This window comes from Gopherus evgoodei, chromosome 6, assembly GCF_007399415.2.
Source record: "Gopherus evgoodei ecotype Sinaloan lineage chromosome 6, rGopEvg1_v1.p, whole genome shotgun sequence".
Lineage (NCBI taxonomy): Eukaryota > Metazoa > Chordata > Testudines > Testudinidae > Gopherus > Gopherus evgoodei.
The window spans coordinates 26,000,851-26,022,397 of NC_044327.1; the positions used below are offsets into that span (position 1 = coordinate 26,000,851).

At 39.9% G+C, this 21,547-nt stretch overlaps 1 protein-coding gene across 40 annotated transcripts in view; it reads right to left on the reverse strand.

The window, feature by feature from the left end:
• The window catches only part of PTPRD (protein tyrosine phosphatase receptor type D), a 1,707,428-nt gene that overhangs the window by 766,379 nt on the left and 919,502 nt on the right, over positions 1 to 21,547 (reverse strand). Inside the window, exon 7 of one of the 40 annotated variants that reach the window (XM_030566285.1) lies at positions 19,218 to 19,240. The exons of the other annotated variants lie outside the window; for them this stretch is intronic. The gene's annotated coding sequence lies outside the window, so the exon portion shown is untranslated. The remainder of the gene's footprint in view (positions 1 to 19,217; positions 19,241 to 21,547) is intronic. 40 annotated transcript variants of the gene reach the window in all.

A 21,547-nucleotide genomic window follows, 5' to 3' on the forward strand; every position in this document is an offset into this window, starting at 1 on the left:
AATATTACGTCAACTACTCCATATTGTCATGTTAGGGATGGATTGAGCTCCATGGAAATCAGAGGGAATCTTTCTTTAGACTTCAGTAACACATGTTTTGGACCACAGTGAATATCTGATTTCATTAGTAGCAGGTGTGCCTTGAATGAGTTAGCAGATTGGATAATAGGATTGGAAAGTTGTTAATATATTCCTTATGGAAAAAAATGCACCAAGGCTCTTGATATCAAGAGTCAGACTTGCTGAGACATATCCCATTCAGAGGTATAGGACTGAAGAATTAGATTTTTTTTTCTGACTTATTTTCGCCAAAAAAAAAATATATATGTATAGAGCCTTTATATTGGAAGCAATAGCTTTCCAACGAAAAAGGGTGTCAGAAAAAATAGGGTTGGGTTAGTAATTAGGGTGATGAGAGTCATAGAGATGAATCTAAAACAAAATAATAAATTGCTGGGTAAATGTGGCTTTAGTCATCTTAATAAATCACTACATTTAGATAGATTTATAAGGATGAATAAAACATTATGGGAAAATGGGGCAGGTTGACAGGGGGAGTGAAATTTGATCTTAGTAGTCTAAAAAATTACAAAACCTTTTCAAACACACTTAAGAAAGGGTAAGACCGTGATATTTAAAGAAGGAAAACAAACAGTATGGATAGTGCTTGTGGGTGGGCTAATACTCATATGATCACTCCTTATTGGAAGGCTAAAGAACTCACTTGAGTTTCTATTTGTCATGCTTTATTAATCATTTTCTAAGTCACAACAAATAAAAAGAATGCCCCCAACACCATGTTGTAATAATTGGGCCAAGAAATTTACCCTAACAGAGCTCAACTGCACGAAAGTGTATAGAAGTTTATGAAATGTTTTAACTACATAACAACAAATGGTGCAAAAGGGAGACAAAGATTGATTTGGTCAAACAAAAAGGCCTTCTGATATAATTCAAGAACTGTGCCTGGTAAACAAGAGAAATGTGGGACCAAAATTGGTAGGTTAGAAATCAGGCCTTATTGGTAAACAAAATAATGAGAGAATGAGCTATGTCACCCATCACTCTCCTTTTGGGATTCTCAAAAACAAGAGACTTTGGGGTAAAAATTCAGATGGATGAATGTGAACACCGGCTGACCGAAAGATGAGAAAAGAAGGAGTGAGTTTCTCCATCATGACTGCCACCCTCACCATCTCCTGGGACCCTGAGATCCACCACAACAATGCTGGGACTTTGCTACCCTAATCCTGAGAAATGTCCTGGCCAGACCAGCAGGAGACAGGGCCCCACCCCCAAACCTCCTCATCCACAGCTCCACTAGGTCATGGGCATCAACAATCAATTTTCTTCAATTTAGTTGCCAGAAAACAAGTTTGAAAACAACTGCCCTAAACAGCTCAGTATTGGTACAACTTTGTCAGGTCTCTGAGTGGCTAACAACACTGGTTGCCATGCTGTGTTTTTCCAGTAGTGAGGTTGTGAGTGAGAGTCAACACCTACAATTGAAAATGCAGTTCTGTCTTTACTCTGTGTGTGTGTCTGTCTGTCTGTGTCTGTGTTTGTGTGTGTGTGAGAGAGAGAGATTAAGAAAACAGGATCAGACTTCAACAACTGCTCCAGCCCCTTTCAACCAACTTCTCTTTTCCCATAAAAGGACAGTTACTACACAAGAGACTGTCAAAAAAGGAGGGCTTTCCTTCTAAAGACTCCTTACAGCCAAAGGGAATGGGAACAAGGTATGTTAAAATAAAAAAACTTATGTAATTCTTGACATTTCAAACAATTTAACTGTTTTTCCTTCCTTTTCTGTATTTCTAGTTAAAAGATTGTTGATGATGTTTGCACCATGGTACTAAGCAGGCTGAGGTATCTGTATACCAAACCCTGTTTAAAATTGATTAATATTGGGCAGTGAGAGGGCTAAGTTGACACCTTTCACTCTTTGGGTCCATATATTCCACAGAAATTAATACAATTGTGTAGGCAAAGTATCCTGAGTATGAAGGGAAGCTTCCTAGTATATTAAATTATTGATAGAGTCAGCCCCGTGATATCATAGGTGACTTCAGGGTAACACAAACCTTCTTTATTTAAAAGAAAATACAAAACTATACTCTCACATATCCTAGTATAGTACAGAAGACTGCAGAGGATAATCACTATAGATTAAAGCAGTTAAGAAACTGCAGTATTGATCACTGGAACATTGTACATTTCTAAGATGGGGATCTATTACACATACAAAACCAAATTATAGCTTTAAGGCATGGCCTATGTTGGGGAGGAGTGGTTGCAGAGGGGCCACGCTGGGGAGGGAACCACAGGAAGAAATCAGCCATAATTTCTACTGTAGCTCTGCTGAAGTACAAAATGCAACGATGCGTCCACCGCTGTTGGAAAGGTTTCAGGTCATACTCTTCCTCCAGCCATCTCCCTGCTGTGTCTTGGCCAATGCAGAAGTGGGTGGGGCCATAGCTCTGCTTACAGTACCCCACCATTCCTTGCCTGGGGACAATTCTGGCTCTGTTTCCTTCAAGTGCCATTCTGGCTAGCTCCCTTTGCAGGGCCTCAAGAAAAGTAGAAGATTCTGTGTATGCTCTCTCATTGCCCCTGTTCAGCCATGCATGGACCATTTTGTATATGGCAGTATGCTAGAAAATTCATGCATGTAGAAGCAACTAGCTCTATTGGGTCATACTGTCATTTGGCCACATGTGCCATTGAAAATGTTAGCAATCATACTTCTCAGTTCTTCTGGTCTCAACACATATCCCAAACTCAAGGCACTATTCTAAATTCTCAGAAATGTTCACCTGAGTTATCACTTTCATTTTTCTTTACATTTGCTTCATGTGTTAGTGATTCACATTAGGCATCTGACATGAACATTTAAAACTCTAGCCATCTAATTTGCATAGTGAGATGGATTTTGACAATCCCTGCCCACCCTTCCCTTTTCAGTAGCTATCTCCAAAACACTCACCAGATGATTTAGAGACATATAAAAAGCTATCATATAGCGTATACATTCCTAGAACACAGAACTACTTTTTAATCCTTTTCAATTTTCTTACTGATGTCACTCTCTTGATTATTTTGCTGATGCATTAGAGACCACGGAGGGCATCTACCTAATCTCTCAAGCAAGAGACTGACACTCAGCTTTGAGCTGAGAGATAAACTGGGGTTAAAACTGGAACTAAATATTACTGTTCACTGAGGTGACTCAGTTTCTCAGCTTTAATACAAACCTCATGCGAAAATGCTACTCTAGCTCCATGCAATTTCTGTGGCTCTTTTATATAAGTGTAGGAATGAAGAAAGAGTTTAATTTTCATTCTAAAAGGGAAAAAGTGATGCTCTAACCGGAAGGATGTGGAGGTTTGGTACAGTCTGCATGAATCTGGTTTAGCAATTTGTGATCATGTTTTAAGAGTGCGCTAATGTGGCTTACGGGTTTATACTTTCATCACTACTCACCTTTGAGATTTTTCTGTCCTTTTACAAAATCAGTCAGACCATAAACAAAAAAAGCTGCACCAGATTTGTATTTAAAAAACAAATCATAAAATCATCAACAAATGGGAAAATATGCATGTTTATCATGCATCAATATTTACTTTAAAATTTTGATCTATAAAAAGGACTAGTGCTTCATAGCATTCATGTGACTGAGCTGCTTTATAAGGACTCCCAGGAGCTCCAAAGCTGTGTGTTTGTTATGTGTAACAGAAGCTGCAATGATTCATATCCATTTTTCTAAAATAGTGAAATAAAAATGTGCATGTGTGTACTGCACCGTTGTATTTCTCTCTAGGAAAGGCATTATATAGCCAGTGCTTTTAAAAACTAGGAAGAGAAGATTTTTGCATAAATCCTGTTAGTTGAGGTGAGGGTTTTCTGGAGGGATTTCTTTGGATATAAAACAATCAATCGGAATTTAGTCATACTTCTCACCATTTTTGTACCCTGATTATCAAAAGCATGTAATTTACAGATAAAATAACCTTTTCTAAATAAGCACTGCGATAAGATGGGAAAAACCCTGCCTACCTCCATTGCTGTGAGCACCCTCTTGACTCAGAAGAGGTGTGGTTCCACTGTGCAGGTTTTGGAAGGCGCACTCACTACCATGAAGGCCAGCATTATGGAGGCTATTTCCACTCTCCTTGCACAGGAGTAGTTTCAATGTGTTTTTTTTCGGTCAGAAACTGGCATTTATGACATGTTTACCCAGTGTCTAGCACAATGCGTCCCCAACAAATTGTGGCCTACACACACACACACACACACACACACACACACACACACACACACACACACACAGTATTCGTTTTAAACAAACAATTTCATACTGTTCACAGCTATGATGATTGTGAAGCTTGGTTGAGGTGGTGAAGTTAGAGGGTGGAAGAGGGTGGATATTTCCCAAGGAATGCCTTGCTGCTAAATCAGTGGTTCTCAAACTTTTGTACTGGTGACCTCTTTCACATAACAAGCCTTTGAGAGCGACGCCCCATATAAATATATAAAAATGTATTTTTAATTTAACACCATTATAAATGCTGGAGGCAAAGTAGAGTTTGGGGTGGTGGCTGACAGTTCATAACTCCCCACATCATAACCTCGTGACCCCCTGAGAGGTCCAGACCCCCAGTTTGAGAGCCCCTGTGCTAAATGATGAACTAGCACTTGGCTGAGCCATCAAGGGTTAACACATTTTTTGATAATGTTGTTAATGTAGCCTCTACAAGGCAACAGGAATGGAGGGGAGGGGAAATAGCATAGCAGACAGAGACAGACACAGACCTTGTGTGGGGAGGGAGAGAGAGAAATGCATACTGCCCCTTTAAGTAAACTAACCCACTCTTAAGTGCATTGTCTTTTTAAAGTGGATCAGGAAGTTGAGACCGGCAGCTCCCTGCTGCCCCAGGCCTCTCTGTGTGTGTCCCCACCTGCTCTATATGGAGAAGAAGGGGTAAGCAGGGTGTAGGAGCAGTAGGGAGGGGGCACCCTGACATTAGGACACCCTCCTGCCCCCGCACACAGAGCAAGCAGGAGGCTCGGGGAGCAGCTCCAAGGCAGAAGGCAGGAGCAGCACATGGCAGTGCGGGGAGGGATAGCTGCAATTGATAGCCTGCTGGCAGCTGCTGCACAGGGAATTTAGGAGAGCAGGGAGCTGTTAGAGAGAGCTGATAGAGGGGCTGCCAGTCCACCCTGGTTTCAAGCCGCCACCAACTAGCTGCAACAGGCTGCTCTTCCTGCAGGCAGTGGTCAAAGCAGGCGGCTGCCAAATACATTAGAAGGGAGCATTGCACAACTTTAAATGAGCATGTTCCCTAATTGATCAGCAACGTAACAACGAAACAACGTTAACCAGGGCAACTTTAAGTGAGGAGTTACTGTACAACATAAAGGTTAAATAGGGTGGGTGTAGGATCAGGTTGTTTGTCACTACATGGATACTCTGGTTCTCTATCTGTGTCTCCTCCATGAGGAGAAGAAGGGTGTGCAGGTCAGACTTCTACTGTGTTACTGCTTTGCAGCCTGAGAGGTGTATTCCTTCAGCTTTTCCCTGTGGGGGTTCCCAATGCCTGGCTGAGTTACTTATACCAGGAGCTGTGGAAATTATTTTGGCCATCACACTTTTATGAGTTGTACCTACAGTGGAGAACTTTATGGCTGAAACTATTTCTAATCCTTACTATTGCCTTCATTAGCTATTTTATAAGCACATTTAATCTCATTTAGAACTGGCTTGTGCTCTCTTTTGTACTGGCCGTGAGCTGATCTTTCTGCATAGCAGAGGAATGGGAACAATGGTCTGGATAGCAGTCTCCCATTCAACTCTTCCACAAATTGTATGTTGGCCATTTAACGGTGAAGCAAGTTAATTCTACAGGAGACCAAGATTCAGGATTTCTTCTACTATGGATTATTACTCACAGCTTAACGACTCAAGATATATCCATCTATCTATAGATATATGGGGGGAGGGTAGCGGCGGGGGAGGGAGGAAGAGAATCAGAATGAAGTTTTTTTGGGAGTAGTCTCAGTTTAAAAAAAGACAAAGAATCATTTTACCTCAAACTTTTTTAGAAACACCACCAACTAATAAAACATTTTACACTACACAGAAACCTCTAGCAGCTTTCCTGCTTTTTATGGTTGCTCTCATACACGTGACAAAGATCCCAGGCCCCTCTATATACCTCAAGATAATCTCAACCTTCATATAGCTGTTTTTAGAATCTCTCTTTGATGTACAGCAGTTTTATTTCTGTCTAAAATATGCATTACTCAAACAAAGGTTACAAAATGCTGACAAAAGACGACCTTCTCTCTCACAGGCACTGAAAAGCTGCTAAGGCTTACTTGCTCTATAAGGAAGAAAATGCAAGTCAGTTCACCAGAATAACTATGGTAAGTAAATAAATTGTACATAAGGCCTTTGCTAAGTGCAAGGAGTCACTTAACAGCCGTGAATATTTGAAAATTATTGGATTTCTGTAGCCACAAGAACTCAAATTTTTGCTTTTATGTTTTCAGGACTGAAGTTGGACTTTACTTTGTTTTTAATTGTGTGAGAGTTACATTTGGCTTCAGTTATGATTAATTTATTTTCATTCATCCCAAAGATACATCTATTGTGCATCACTTCTTGGCAGGTTATGCTCTACACCTGCTCTTAGAAGCTCATCTGAAGCCACCCCTAACTGATCACTTATTCATATAGGAGTCTATTACTCAACTACAGAATCCATAGCACAGATTTGACATGTGATGTGGATGAACACAAGTGCAACCCAGAGATGAAGGCATAAAAGGAAAACCATAGAGGAGCTAGAGCAAGAAGAAGAAGGGGAAAAAACCTGATTATTGTGTTGGCTGTGAATGGACGATTCCATATGCTTTCAAGATTTCACTGAAAGATGTTAAAAAGTTAGTCTGATAGATTTTATTGGATTTCAGATATGTAATCTGAAATAGGCACATGTTTTCTGGTCTGCATAATGCAATACAGAATATTTGACTGCAGTCTGTAATTTCAAATACCACCACAAGTAGTAAAGAGTGTTTAACAAGAGAGAAATGGAATTGATATTTTTCTCCCTTTTAAAAGTTACAATTGATGTAAGAAAGCAGTATGTGCCTTTCTGAAACCTCTAAAAAAGCTTTAGTGGGCATCATAGAAGGTGGAATTTAAGCACCCAAAGTGACTATTTTGTGACCACAATAGAGTTTATTTTTGGCTTAAATGCCTACAAAAGGCAGACGACACTCAGGTAGGCTTTTAGTGTACATTTGATATTGCATCTCACTTCTTTTGGGTCCAAATTTACATTGATATAACTTAAAAAGTCAGCCTAGGATTTTGACATTAACAGTGGAAAAGAGGTGAGTGCTGAGAAGAAATAGAGGAAAAGCAAAAAATATCTTTTTTCAAATTATTTTATCATGATCTGTAAGTGCTTAGGGTTCCTACCTAAACAAAACACCCATAAATTTTACGTTTCCTGACAGCTGCAAGAACAAGAATCTAAAATGGCAGTAGCCAATATGATGTGACATCGAACTATGTAATTTACTTCCTAGAGAAATTAAACATTGTATCGTGTCTTAGCTGTCCGGCAACAATACTATTACATTTTCTGTAGCAGATTATTACATCATCTGACATCCCAGGATACAAACCACAATAGCTGGCTTGAAAGTGTAATATGTACTGCTGTTCTGGTTAGCTTTTCATGTAATTCATTGCAGGGATTGTGTTTTATTTCCAGTGACCGCACTTGCCATCAGTCACTGTGGTTGTGGATCACAGATCCAAAATGATGTCATGCAGCAGAAAGAGAAATAATGTATTGCGGTTTAATGATTTAATATCATAATAGGTTAGGCCACTATGTGTTACATATGTAATAGGCTCTACACTGGCTTTTCTTAGCCAAAATATCCTTTTTCTTTACTAACATTAACTGGCTTGCCAGCATGTGGTTTTGAAGTTACTTTGATGTTTAGTGAAACCCAAATGTATTTTAAAGGTGCAAACACAAACAAGAGCTTGGAATAGTTTACAGTGGTATAAGGGGATACAAAATGGAGTAAGGGGGATGAAACTAAACAACAGTTTAAGCAAAACACAGTTCAAGCAAAAACCTGATTGATAGTGAGACTTGTGTGAAGATATCCTAAGGGAAGCTCTGGAGCTTGAGTAGTTTAAAAACAGGTTGGATGTAACACTAGATATGACACAGTACTGTAGTGACAGGGAAACTGATTCAGGCCTCAATCCTGCAAATGCTTACACACATGCTTAACTTCAAACATATGAGTAGTCCTGTTGACTTCAGGGGAACGGCCCATGTGAGTAAATTTGAGCCTGAGAGTAAGAATTTGCAGAATTGGTGCCTAGAGGACATAACAGGCCTTTTCCATCTCTAATTTGTAATGGTGGAGTTTTCAAAAGTATCTAAGAGAGCTAGGTGACCAAGTCATTGACATTCAATGGAAGTGGGATGCCTAATTCCCACAGGTGTTTCTGGAAATTCCATCCTAAGGTATTTTACTTGTTAATGTCCATCACAGTTCAGAAATTGAATACCAAGAAAAATATACACACAGGACCTTCCAGTACATATCACCTAAGGTCATCTCAACAGTGCAGATTAACACTAGCTGCACAAATTTTCTGTGGTTCCTTCTGTGCAACCATTATATGCCTTTCTTACGTAAGCAACGTTCATGTCTTTTGGGCCCAAGAGATTGGACAGAAAAGCTCATGAAGCTTCCCATCAAACCCAATCAAGCATTGTCCTTTGTTCATTAGGGTGGATTCTGTAACCACAGGTCAGCCTGCCCCCCATGCAATCACTGAAACCATCTCAAAAGGTATGGTCATTTTCTGATGGCCTAGCATGTATGAGGAGGTGAGGCCAGATGTCTTTGTCCTCTCAAACAGGAGCACCAGTCAGATAGCTGTGCATCAGATTTTACCAGATGTTTCTGCAAAAACAATTGATCATAGCCTGAATCTACCATCCCTTGAACCTCTGCCCTATTAGCTATGATATCAATCACATACTCTTTAGGTACAGGAAGGAAAGTATGCACCCATATGAAAGGGTATCACAGATCCAAACTCCAAGCAGGGACAGAAACAACAGGTGTGGCCTTCATTCCACAGGAAAAAAAATCATAGGTTTTCCTATCCCAAATGCAATGCTAACCTGTTTCTAGGTCTCTGCCATATGGACACCATTACCACACCGAGACTTCCCTGGGGAATTCAACCCACTCCTTGGCCTATCCCCCAGTGAGATGCCATGAGCCGTCAACACAGGGTTGTGTGCAGTCTCAGTCTGGGGAATTGCCTTGTCTACTAATCATCTATGATGTGGAAGCCTTAAGCCTCTCATTGTCCCTTCACTATCTGGATTGAATGCCCTGACCCTCAGTTTTCCAGACAGGATTACAGTCCTGCACATATGGAACTTCTGAAGTTCTCCACCAGTATTAATGGCTACTAGCTACCTCCACAAAGGAAAATACCCACTCTTTATGTTCAGCTAGCAGTATTAAACTTTCAGCTGCTTGTGCAGATATCCCAGAGCTGCAATGCCCTAGATAGCTTGGAATGAACCTGTCCGCTCTGAACCCCAGTCAATGGCCCACCTCAGAGAACCCCAGCAATCCAAAATGGCTGCTTTAAGAAGTGAGCGGAAGACATTCAATCTTGTCTGATAAGCCACTTAAGGCTCCTCTGTCAGGCATGACATAATCATAAGGGTCACTAACCTTGGGTCTACTGGTATGCTCTTGTCTTGAGAATTGCATCAGTCATCTTCTTGCCCTCTTTGTCCAGGGGTGCTGGAACAATTTGGGTAGTAAGGGTGCTGAGAGCCATTGAACCAAACTGTAAACCCTGTATATGATGGAAACAACTTCAAGCCAGAGGGTGTGCCTTCACCCTTAGCACCTCTAGTTCCAGCATCTATACCTTTGTCTACTTCCTTGCTGTCCCCTTACCTCCCACCCCCAGCATGGGGCATCTTCCCCAAGCATAGGAACAATTTGTCTTATTCTGTCCTCCAGTGCCCTACTGTTACTGACATTGCTGCTGGCATCATTGTATAAATCATTGTAGCACATTTCTTCTGCTGTTTCATCACTCATTTCATCAACTTATTTGGTTTCTACATAGGTATGAAATCCCACAACTCCTTCACATTTTATGTAAACTGGTGGGATGACTCAGAAGCAACAAACACTATAGGAAGCAGAAAGAGCAAATCTTTAATCAGCCAAAAATCAAAATCCAAGTGAACCAGAAGCAAAACAAACAAGAAAAAGATTCCCAAAACTGTGATTCGCCCAGCCTTCCACACCTGGCTATTATTTCTGCCCCTTCTGTATCTCCAGCAGCCTGTACCCAAGGCATTAAATCCAGCTGCATTGCCCCACCCACACCAACCAAACACCTGTTCAAGAAAAGGGGAAAGTGTAACTGGATTAGCCTGGTGTACTTTGGACCACGGAAGCGCCCCCATAGCCTGTCACATAGATGCAGAAATTGTCACAGAAAAATGTGATTAGCAGCAGAATTTAAAAAATTTAGAAGGGGTTTGACTGGCAGCTGGCTTTTTAGAGCATTGCCCATAAAGGGATTTTTAATGCATTCCCTTCAGTTATCAAACCCAAACAATGATGAATGGTGGGAAACAATAGCCATAAGCTTGGCCCAAAGGAGTCCATCAGTGAACACAGTGCCTCACTTACTGCAAGCAACACACTGCATACTTGAATCACGGTACTAATGCTCCGATTTTTTTATTTTTTTTTGCTCTTATTCCATTTATTCTTTAATAGCCATCGGTACTGAAACTGATGTTTGCAAAAGCGAGTGAGTTGATTAATAGGTATTTTATACATCTGGTATTTTCTCATAAAAGACTGGTAAACTTATTTCAATTATCATACCACCAACAAGGATGCAATCTGTTCACAATGGCTGTTTACGAATGGCTGCTTTGGGTAATGGCTGTTGTTTTACCATGGGAAATGAAATATAATATTATTAAACAGAGATATGCAGAATGATGTGTCAACTTATCCATCTCCCTGATGTTTATAGGCTTCATTTTTTATAATGTTTATTTTATTTTATGAGACCAAACGTTAAAGTATTTCTTATTTGAAAGGATCTCATTTCTTTTATTTTTGTTTTAATGCCCTTGAATATTAACATCCACAAACTCACATGCAATCAGTACAGGAAACCTGCAGTAGGTACTTTATTAATTCAGTTCAGATAAACATGCTATAGTGAAAGAGATATTGAAGTAAAACATTTATCTTCTTACTAGGAGGTAAGCTGCTCCTGGCCAGAGTGCTATGCATTTTCTGCTTTAACACCCCACATGTGACAATTTCATGAAAGGGGTGGGTTTTTTGATAAACTCATAACCAGTCTCATAATTTTTGTGTACGATAGGGTTGTGAGAGGTTGTGTGTATGGATGTGGGGGAAGAGATGAACTTTCTAAGAATTTTATACAGCTTTGATAATTGCAAAGAACATTTGGGTCATATGTAAGAGAGATAAAGGAAATGTAATGTAATATAAAATCTTATCAGTTGTTTTAAAAAAATGCTAAATTTCCTTTTTTGGAAACAAATATGAACTATCCTTCTCCCCAATCTATCACACCATAATATCCCATTATGCAAAACAATTTTCAAGGCTAAAAATGTCAGGACACTGCAATATGCCCTTTGCATGTCACTTTGTTCCAATTACCATATACTTAATTCAGTAAGAATATAAATTTGAGATGCTCTTCAAGTTCAAAATTTGGTAAAAATGGATTTGGGAGGGGGATGCCTTAAATATATGCTGTATTGCCCAAAATGATGGCGACATATTTTGTAAGACCAAAAAATTGAAGAGTAGCAAGCACAGTAAATGCACACAGAGAACCCAGCCAACGTACTTTCCAACAAACACAAAATGGATGATCCTGCTGGGGAAAAAATACTCACTGCCTGGCAACAGAAATGTCAATAATACTAAACAGCTGACACTAGTTTATGATCACAGGCTATTAAGAGAATAAGATTCCTTTCATTCCTCCTCAAATTTCAGGGGATTGGTCAGTTTTTTTTTGTTTTGGTGCTCATTTTTCCCAACCTAGCAAGTACACTCCAGACCAAGTAATTACATTCTGTCTGCCTTCTGCAATTTCTCCCTTTCTTGCACCCTAAAACTATAAGCAGCTTTATGCTGTACTGTGAAACAACAACTTCATTTCACCCCAGACACAGTGGCATTTCCTCAGCAATTTAAATAATCCCTGTTCATGGCCTGTATATCACCCAGTTATATTTCTGAAATGCTTTTGGAGATCCTTCCCGATTCCACTGAATATTTAATTTCTTGCTAGGTCTTCGGTTCTCACTAACAGCTTGATGCATAAGTAGCAGCAGAGGGCCAATATTTTTCAAAAGTCTCTGCTGACTTTGGGTAGCTAAGATGAGACAACCCTAAGAGAGCCCTATTTTGGAGACAGTGTTCAACACCCAGCCTCTGAAATCAGGCCTCTTTCAAGTGTATTAAGCACCCAAAATTACTGATACTTCTGAAAATGTTGGCTTCACTCCCGCTTTTGCAAACTCCTCCTTGTAGTTGGATCCATGAGGCTCCACTGACTTCAGTGACACTCCATGCAACAGCAAAGGTTCAGCCACAAGGAGTAACTTGCAAAGTTGGGGCCTAGAAATGTAAGTCATCCATTCTCTAGGCAATGCTAAATCTTTATTGCTTTGGTTTTTGATAAGAGATGAATGTGAGTGTAATACTGAAATGGGGGTGGGAAGGTGAGGAACAACTTTTAAACTTTAAAATAGGCAAAGAATTGAATTCATTAAATCTATTGGATATAACAATGTAATGGAAGGGAAAAATACTAATTAAATTATGAAAATCTAGATTGCACATAGTAATTAAAAAGATGGTTGCTATGCAACAAAAAAAAGATTTCTATGAACACTGTGCAAAAATATATTTGTTAAGTATGCTGGTATTTTGCCTTGACCTTTTTCAGGCATACACCTGCCCAGACTGTCTACAAATATGTTTTGGAGAATGATAATATTAACTGTACTTGGTGAATAAAAATGAAAATCAGCTATTGAGCATAATGATTTTTATTCTATTAAAAAGGTTAGGAATAAGGAGCTCATATGCTTTTTTAAAAAATGTAATGTATATGGTGATGTCTTGTCAGTTGTAAGAAATTCATTACCATCACAAATAAAGGGCTTGATCCTGCAGGCCCTCTGTGCATAAGGCCATGAGCTAAATATGGTAAGTTGTAGAGGTCTTGAGCAACAGTAATCAGATATTAGACATGAGGCTGTTTGTTCAATATATCTGGTGTCATTAGGCAGCTTTCATTTTTTCCATAGACACCAACCCAGATGATGCCTTACCTATATGCATGTTAGAGTTTCATCTGCAATCAGCTTACACTGGGTATAACAGAGAGTGTCAGGGAAGTGGTTACCATACCCAGCTTCTGTGCTTCAGCCCAGACACAGTTTAAAGCCATCTGAGGGCTGTTCTCAGTCAGCAGTTCCCAAACAGGGGCATATGTACCTCTGGGGGTACGCAGAGGTCTTCCAGGGGGTACATCAACTCATATAGATATTTGCCTAGTTTTACAATAGGCAACATAAAATGCAGTAGTGAAGTCAGTACAAACTAAAATTTCATACAATGACTTGTTTATAGTGCTCTATAAACTATACACTGAAATGTATGCACAATATTCATATTCTAATTTATTTTATAATTATATGGTAAAAAGTAAGCAAGCAATTTTTCAATAATACTGTGCTGTGGCACTTTTGTATTTTTATGTCTGATTTTGTAAGCAAGTAGTTTTTAAGTGAGGTGAAACTTGGCGGCACACAAGATAAATTAGACTCCTGAAAGGGGTACAGTAGTCTGGAAAGTTGAGAACCACTGTTCTTAGTGGTGCCAGCCAGCTACAGTCCTGCAGGGATGATACCTAGGTGGGCCTTGCTGGAATGCTTTTCACTACAGCTAGTGAGGAATTTTCAGTCAGAACAATTACCCAAAATTTTCAGTTTTCCATTGGGATAAATTAAATGACAGCTCCCCAGATGCCAACATGAAAAGCTCTTGTCACTTTAAAAAATAAAATCGACAAGAGGCAGCAGCCAGCTAGAAAATTCAATTTTGGTTCTCCCCAAACCATTTTTTTGGGGAATCCTTTTTGGAGGGGTGTGGGGAAAAAAATCACCATTTTGCCTGTATCTCAATTCAGGATGATTTTTTCTTCTAAAAATATTATTATTATTTTTATTATTATATTGCTGGAAGAGAGTTCTATTGTCCAGACAGTTCTTCTATACATTTCAGCTTTCATTGTCCATGACATGACCCTCTCCTCCAGGGACTGCTGGAAAGGAATCATAAGAGCCAACTCTGTGGTGCTCTGTGATCACTCAATGATCACCACAAACTCCACGGGCCCTACACATACTGGGGACTTCACCATGCTGGAGGCATGTCCATCGGGAACTGTGGTGAGGTTTCTGCACCTGTGAATATGCAAATGTGCATAAGTTACACATGCACAGGTGAAGCCTAGGTTTAAGCTCCACTGAAACCTACTTTTGTCCTCCGCTAGATATACGCTATTCACAGTGGGCATTCTTATCCTTTTACACCTGTGTGTAGACACACAGAGACATGATGAAATGTTTGATTAGAAACAAGATTTGATTTAAATTCCTGTTTACAAACTAAAATGCAAAAATTGCAATTGATAAATTGGGTGGAATAAATTCATATTATTCATATATAATGGACTGCAAGGTCTTCAGGTTACAGGCCATAGCTTGTCAATGTCCTCAATGCATCACAGGTTTTAAAGCATGTATTATCATTGACTTTTTCAAAAAGAGGCAGCAGCATGATGTAGAGGATGTTGGGCATGGAGAAATGAAAGGAGAAGACACTTTCCTGTAATTCACCAAAGAGAGCACAATCTCCCCCTTGAGAAGAGGGATAAAGGAGTTTGGCCTTAAGAACGGAACCCTACATTGCATAAATCTTCCTGCATTTGTGTATCTCTCGCTCCTTGCAACTGAATCTTTGTTCCATGTTGTTTTCTTCATGGAAGCTTTGGTAAGTTGGGTAAATAAATTTAATCATAAAGTGAGGCCACACTGCTCAGGTAACCTGTCCTGCTATAACAGAAAACATAGGTGTTTTTTATCTTCCTGATCCTATTATCATTTGTTTCTTCACCTGGGGCCTTGGTCTAAATATCATCATCAATATTACCATGCATCCAGCGAAGAGGGTATTCACCCACGAAAGCTCATGCTCCAATATATGTGTTAGTCTATAAGGTGCCACAGGACTCTTTGCTGCTTTTACAGATCCAGACTAACACGGCTACCCCTCTGATACTTGATCATCATAATTGTTCGTCACAATATCTGTGACTCAGAATTTTCTCACATGGTGTGTGTGGAAGCAGCTGCATTCACATTTTCTCTGACGTATTTGTAAAGATTCTGGATGGATGTTTGTGAATCACTGTGCTGAGGACAGACTGATTATCCTACCTTTTGATTCATGGTGTAAGTGGATACCAAATGGCAATTGTAATTAGTTAGCTCCTTTGAAAAAAATATTATAGGTTCTATATTTCTCTTGTAAATATAAGGCTCTATTAAAATAGAGGTAGGGAGTATTTTAGGGGCTCATTTCTCTCATCTAGAGGGACTCAGTCCTGTCAACATCAATCAAAGTGGCAGTACACACTGAGGCCACGTCCAGACTACCCGCCGTATCGGCGGGTTAAAATCGATTGCTCGGGGATCGATATATCGCGTCTAATCTAGACGCGCTATATCGATCCCAAGCGCGCTTATATCGATTCCGGAACTTCATCAACCCCAACGGAGTTCCGGAATCGACAGGGAGAGGCGCGAACATCGATCCCGCGCGGTGTGGACGGGTGAGTAATCCGATCTTAGATATTTGACTTCAGCTATGTTATTCACGTAGCTGAAGTTGCGTATCTAAGATCGATTTCCCTCCCGTAGTGTGGACCAGCCCTGGGTTTCTGCAAGAGAAAGATTCATCTAGTAGACAAGGACATCCTCAGGCTGCGAGTAGATGCAGCTGTGTAAACTGCACATGCCTTATGTTCCAATAAAAAGAAAGGTTGGGAGAATTGTGGGAAGAAAGAGACCAAAATTATATTTAATACAAAAAAAATTCCCTGGGACAGTCAAAGAAGTTATCTTTGGCCACTAGGGGCATTGAATTATGGATTCTCTGGCTGTTCTCTGCTCATTTGACTATGCTGTGCTTAATGTTTACATCTAAATGCAGCCTTTTCAATGGATTAGGTCTATCCTAAACATTTATCTTATTATAGGAAGTAATTTAAATTGCATTTTGACAGAAGAGATGCACACCAACAGAAAGCGCATCCTAAAGGCCTCTTGATGTCACCAACAGCCAAACATAAATATCTAACCAATTCTGTACTATTTTATTAGATGATGTATTGATAAGATAATATTTATTACATTCAGCTACACAGCATGACCACCAGGGATCCTAGTTTTCTATAACAAAAAAACAAAATTCTCCAATTAAAAAATAACCATAAAAATCTGTGGTTTTCCATGATTAAAATGAAATGCTGAACTTTAGTTTCCCTAGCCACAATATATATAGGTTGAACACAATATTTTAATGGTATATTAACTATTTTAAGCAAATGTGAAGCCTACCAATGCCATGAATGATTATAATAAATTAATATAATTGTGATTTGTATTATTTACATATACAATTACTTCTGTATATAGTATTTGTATATAGTATAGTAGAATTTTTTTAAACACACAAAAAATAAAGTGAAAATTGCTTTTATAACAACATTACTCACTTTCTAAGTTAGCCCAGGTTGTTAAAATAGAGTTGCAGCACATTTTCTTCTTTCAGACATTGGCACTGATCACAGAAAAGAACCCCAAATTTGCTGAAACATCTTCCGTTGTCAGCACCAGTCAGCGTCAGCTGACATCTGAGCCCCACCGCCTGGGGCTGTCAAGAGGAACCCCACTGCTCAAGGCTCAGGCTGTCAACCCTGGTTCAGTTAATATGGATAACCAGATAATGGAGGCTGGGATGAATGGGGGTCCTCCTGTATAAGTTTTTATTTTTTCCACAAAATGTAAAAACCGAAGACACTGTGTAATAATGCAACTCCTGTGTTTTTCTGCATTTTTTGGTGGCAAACATATTTCCAGGATCCCTGATGATCACCAAAAACCTGAGGGTGAAGGTTGCACTTGCAGATACATTGCAAAGCTACCCCCTTCTGCTCTCCATTTCATACTAACAATTGGGCTTCTAGCTACTGAATATGGTAGAACAAACTGCTGTAAATTTCCAGTATGGAAGATGAGGTACAAAAATACCACTCTAATTCACAAAATGTTAATATTACTTCATAGGCCCTGATAATTCAGTTATACCACTAATCTTCTGTAGTGAGTAATACAGTAGATAATCTGGATTCAGAAATAATTACCATGAATCTGAATATTAATTGTACTGCTGTGAGGCCCCTTATTTCCTTATATATAAACTGCCTCTCTAAGCTTCACTTATGGTCTTTCATTTTCTTTTTCTCCATTCAGGCCTACATAGTCTCACTTTATTTTTCTTACTGAGGACATAGCCCAGTGAAGTTAAAGCGACTCCCATTGACTTCAGTGGGCTTTGAATTAGGCCCAAGTTTACTATAAAGGTAAATAAACATTATAATATGGCAATACATTTCACATTAGCTGCATACTTAAAATCTTATTGTTGTTTATCCTTTAAGGATGTTTTAGTCAATTAATCTATTGATAGAATGAGTCTGAAAGAAATTAGTTCTTGACATCATGAAAGGAGGGGCTATGCCAACTATGCATATTGATAACTGGGCAGCCTTAATCATAGAGAACTACACACTAGATACACAGTGATCTGAATGACAGTTGGGCACATAATGAACTACTTTGAGTACCTCCTATTTTCCCGTTCTATACACTTACACATAAAGACAGTGATAGGAAAGATCTGCTATTGTAAGGTCCGTGGGGCAGAAAACATCTCTGTTGTGTGTCTAAACAGCACCTAGCACAGTGGGGCTCTGAAGCAGGATCACAGCCTCTAGGCACTACAACAATACCACGACCACCACTTTCTGCTACTATAGCCAATTTTTTATGGACTTTAGAATTTACAAAGACACCTGAAGCTGCAACTAAATGCAGAACACAAGGTTAGGTAAACTGTACATTCCTCACTTCTTCTGGTAGAACGGAGACTATTGTACAAATATAAAATGGGCATAATAATATTCTCCTACCTCACAGAGGTGTTGTGAGGATTGCTAAAATCAAATTTGTAAAACTCTTTGAGATACTTGAATGATAGGCAAAATAGCACATAATATTACTAGTGCTATTATTAGACCCAGCATGATAACAAATTAGGTTAGTACTTTGATTTTACAACAGCACCTTCCAGTCAAAGATCTAAAGCAATTTAAAAGCATTATATTTATTATACACATAACACATTTGTGAGGTAGGGAAAGTATTATTATCTGCAGTAAACAAGACACACACAAGTTAAGGGTCACATTTTTAAATGTGGCCTAACAATTTTGTTCCCCTCTTTCCTGGTGCTACATTTTATATACCTTTGGCTTGATTTTCACAGGCACTAAGGGATGCAGAGCACTTTGGCTTTATGCGAAGTTGTAGGGGTTCAGTGCTACTGGAAAATCAGGTTCACTGTGTCTGAAGGTGGGCAATCAAAACAGAGCTATCCAAAGTTGGAGACCACTTTTGAAATCCTTTCCAATATCGCATGCTGAGTCAGTGGCAGAGATACAATGGTGTCTTGCTGATCCTCAGACAGCCCTGCTTGCAGAATTCATAAACAGATAAAAAATTGAAGTTCCTGTCCAGTTTCAAAGAAAACAATTCTCATTTTCATCAGAGCAACTTAACAACAAATACCATATCTCTGGAAAGACTGTGGTGCTATTCTGTTTTCTTCTATTTAGTGTTAATCTAGTAATGAAATTGGTGTTTTACCTCAACCTTGTGAACTGGAGCGCCTGTTAAAAAAAGAGAGAGAGGTTTTCAGAAAAAGGGGCATAAAGTGGAAATCTGTGTGCATTCACTGGTAGTTCCTGGAAAGCAAACTGCTTTGATATTGCACAAAGCCAACTAATAGTTCAACCTGTAATAACTGAAGACTGTGAATAAACTTCAGAATTAATTCAAATACTAAGTTACAAGATTGTTTTGGCATGCAGTATCCAACATTAAAAGTTTTCTGGAACAGCTTATGAAGAGGAGAGAGCATTTCTGTTTTGGTACCAAGTATCAGAGGGGTAGTCGTGTTAGTCTGTATCCACAAAAACAGGGAGGAGTCCTTTGGCACCTTAAAGACTAACAGATTTATTTGGGCATAAGCTTTCATGGGTAAAGAAGTAATGGGTTTTTTGCCCATGAAATCTTATGCCCAAATAAATCAGTTAGTCTTTAAGGTGCCACCGGACTCTTCATTGTTTTTCTGTTTTGGTGACTCTCCAGTACATAAAGTCAAGTATCTTTATTTTACCAGGGAGATGGAGGTCAGGGGCAGGACAAAAGTGGGGAGGATCTGTGACCCAGCTTACAAATAATGACTTGAACACAAGATTTATCCAAATGCTAAATTCAAGTTAATTACTCCTTTGGGGAAAGGTTGGCTGCCTGGAATTTTATCCCTAGAGTTGAAGCAGTACAGATCATAAGTTAAAAGTTTTTCAATATTTAATATTGAAATTTCTTTTTCAGCAGCTATTCTGCTCTCAGCTTGAGATGCTTCTAGTTCCATTATTTTTGCTGCTCTTTTTGACCTGAGCAGCTATCTGAAAATTCAGAGTCTTGTCGGTTGTTCCAATTAGGAGAAGAAATTTAAGGTAAAGTATTTTTTGATGCAATCTTCTTTATTTACAAAGGTTTTATGTAAAGTTCTGTTTCCCTGAACAAAGTAGGAATTAAACAGCAAAAGACAGTTTATTTGTTCACTGTGCCAAAACCTGCCTTTCCAGACAGCTTTCTCTCAGAGCCACAGCACTATCACTTCTGTTACTGTCTGCCTGGCTTTCTGGCTGCCTCCCACTCCCTACTCCTGGGGGAATTCTGTGCTACTTCATGTAAGTATTATTAATGTGCCATGCATATTTTTAATTTTTTGCACAGAAAAAGCTCCTGCCAAAATAATGCTGCAGTTCCACCTTTTGTCCACTAGATAGCACTGTGCCAATAGAACACAGCAGCAGCTCCCAGTCAACTAGGGAAGAGAAGGAGCCTGACTTCTTGCAGAGCCTGTCAGGCCAGGTCAGGAGACAGGGACTATGCAGAGACAGACAGCATGGGATGCTGGGGAGGAAGGGGGTGATCGTTGGACAGGGGCTCATAAGGACTAGTGGGGGAAGGACTGAGGCAGGGGCTTAATGGGAGTGGAGGCACAGGGACACAGTGGGAAGCTAGGTGCAGGGCTACATGGTGATTAGGGAGGGGGTTCAGAGCTACACAGGGACAGAGGGTGGCTGAGTGGAGGTCATAGATACATGGGGACAGAGGGAGGGGTACAAGTACACAGTGATAGGAGTGGCTGCGTGGGGATACAGAGACATGGGAACAGGGGAGGGGGTACAGAAACACATAGGGACAGGGGAAGGAGGTGCAGGGCTACATGGGGATGGGGGGAGTGGCTGTATGAGTGGGGGTGTAGGGACACATGGTCCTGGGCTTGCCTTACTGAACTGTTTGCTCAGCCCCTGCCTGTATGTAAAGTAAATAAGGTTTTTAAAATGTTTAAGAAACTTCATTTAAAATTAAATTAAAATGCAGAGCCCCTGGACCGGTGGCCAGGACCCAGGCAGTGAGAGTGCCACTGAAAATCAGCTCGTGTGCTGCTTTCGGCATGCGTGCCATAGGTTGCCTATCCCTGTACTAGGTACTAGACACTTTCCAAAAACTTCAAAACGGTCCCCGTTCTGAGAAGCTCTCAATCTATCACAAATGAGTAGAAGTCAGAGAAAGAGGAATAACAACAGTCCATTTATACACTAGTGAACTTGATTCACTGCAGACAGCATGGCAGAAGTGGGACCAAATGTAGACAGTGTGGGGGCCTTCTGGATGAGCTCAGGAGAAGAGGTCATGCCACACATAGGGACTAGATATGTCAGTAAGACCCTGTCCACTTTGCTTTTACTGCAGTCACATGCTAATCTCCCTTTCCTTGCAATTTGCTGGGCAAAGGAGGAGACAAAGCTGGGAGCATGGGTAGCGACTCTCATTGCAAGATATTCTGACCAATTTTAGGCCAGCAAGATGAGGCTCACTGCAGGAAGGAGTTCCAACCC